Raw genomic sequence first — 2,311 nt, forward strand, 5'->3', positions numbered from 1 at the left:
GCGGCCAGCTGGGAGGAGCTGGGGGATAACAGTGGCCCAAGATTTGGTCACAGACAACTCAGTAGCAGTGTCCACAAGCCAGGCAAGTGCCGCAGTGGCATCAGCATGCAGCAGCATCAGCAGCAGCCGGACCTCAAGAATGGCAGGACGGCCTGGGTTTTGGCCTCCCTCCCATTCCCTGAAAGCAAGCTGGTGGCCAGTGTGGGAACAGCAACAGCAGCAGAGGCAGAGGCTCCAGTGCATGTCTCTCTACCCTTTAGCCTGAGCCAGGGGAAGCCAGGTGGCCTGGGTGGCTGGAGGAGGTCCACTGCCTGAGAATGGGAATTCTCTTCACCAGGATATCAAGACTGTTCAACCATCAGGAGCACAAAGTTATCCTTTTTGGATTGGCTAATGCAGGAAAAAGTACCATCCTTTACAAATATTCTAAATGAAGTTGTACATACATCCCCTACAACAGGAAGTAATGTAGAAGAGATAGTGATTGATAATACTTGTTTCCTAATGTAGGATATTGGTGACCAAGAATCTCTTCTTTCTTCCTGGAATACTTACTATACTAATATGAAGTTTGTAATAGTAGTTGTGGGCAGTACAGAGAGAGGATTTCTATAATTAGAGAACTCCTCTACAAAATGTTAGCACATGAGGACCTCCAAGATTACTGATTTTGCTAATAAACAAGATGTTAAAGAATGCATGAGTGTAGCAGAAATCTTCCAGTTTTTAAAGCTAACTTCTATTAAAGATCATCAGAACAGCATCCAGGCATGCTGTGCTTTTATGGGCAAGGGATTATGCCAACAACTTGAATGAATGATGTCATAATTTTAGATTAGAAGATTAGATGATCTCTACTAACCTCTTCTCATAGACTTTGTATAAACAATGTGCTGGATTTTACCTGAAAGCTGCAAAAAATTAATGGTTTAGATATATTTATAATAAACTGATTTCAATTTTTTTTCTATAAGAAGAAAAATTAAGACCACTTATTTGAAAACAAGATGAAGCCTCGCCTTCTAATTTGCTTTCTCAGTAGTTCCTTCCAAAGTACTTTATTAAAGCTGTGATTGACATTTTTCATAATGAATCTTCTCAGGACAATGTACAGGCTGTAGTAAATACAAAGGGAGGGGAAGTTTTGAACTTTAAGAACTTTATTATCAGTATATCCCTTCCCAATTGAATGTTATTTTCTTCTTGTTCCACTAAGTCAAAATACAAATCAGCACAGATACTGTTTCCAGTATTTTGAATGTCACATTACTTATGAATGTTTAAGGTCGTGTATGTATTATATATATAGCTCAAGTTCAAGTTAATGGCATTTATTTATTTTTAAAAAGCAAATAATGCAAAAATTAGTAACATCCTTAGTTATTACCCTAATGAGATAAATACTGGCATTGATGTTAAGTATCATACTTTCCCAGTATGTTCTCTGTATTGTACTAACCAACATTACCCCTCCCCCAATCATTGAGCTGCTCTTAAAAAAATAACAGGAAAAAGCTCGACATTGTATGCCCACTTTTCTTAATCAATAACACAAAGAAATATGTAATCCAACTGAGTGAAATATCTGTCAAATTCTTGGCTTGACCAGTTGACAGAATTGCAAAATGAGCATTTATCAGATTATTCCTTGTATTGGTCTAAATTACTGAATAGATTGTTAATCCACTTATCAGTCAATCATAAATTGTGATTAAAACTATCAAGTTATTTCTTCTTAATTAAAAACTATTTTGTTAAACATGTCTACCCAGAGAGGTAACATTTTATAAATATTATTAAATAATTTGGCTACAGTCTTTTTAAATATAGAATTATGTATGTCATGCAGTAAAAATGAATTTGAGAGTAGAAGTAAGGCATAAACATTTTCTAAGCAACATTTAAAATTTTTTAATTTGCAAATTTCTTATTTCTTTTTTTAGGTGTTGGAATACTTTGAGTTTTATTTCTGTAAGTTTTAATAATGGCGATTTTTAATGCTGTTGGCTGAAAAACTGATTGGTGTATGATATATTAATTTGTACTAAGAAATAATTTGGCCCAAAATACCTTTTGTTCTCTTAAGATTTTTTTTAATGTGTAAAAAAACAAAGGTATTTTTCTCATAATTGTAAACAGAATTATCCTGTGTTAAAACATGTACTCTATTTGTATATCTTTTATGCCCTTAAAATTTGAAGGTTAATCCAAAATGGCATGTTTAGAATATTCAAGAAAAGAAATAAATACTTTTAATACCAATCTTAAATTTAATAAATATTTGGTAGAAATAATAAGAAATAATACGATA

The 2,311-nt window shown here is 33.8% G+C and overlaps 1 pseudogene; it reads left to right on the forward strand.

The window, feature by feature from the left end:
- Window positions 1-317: 317 nt before the first annotated feature.
- LOC101977345 (ADP-ribosylation factor-like protein 5A pseudogene) lies at window positions 318-828 on the forward strand (annotated as a pseudogene).
- Window positions 829-2,311: the final 1,483 nt, after the last annotated feature.

This window comes from Ictidomys tridecemlineatus, chromosome X (genome assembly GCF_052094955.1).
Source record: "Ictidomys tridecemlineatus isolate mIctTri1 chromosome X, mIctTri1.hap1, whole genome shotgun sequence".
NCBI lineage: Eukaryota > Metazoa > Chordata > Mammalia > Rodentia > Sciuridae > Ictidomys > Ictidomys tridecemlineatus.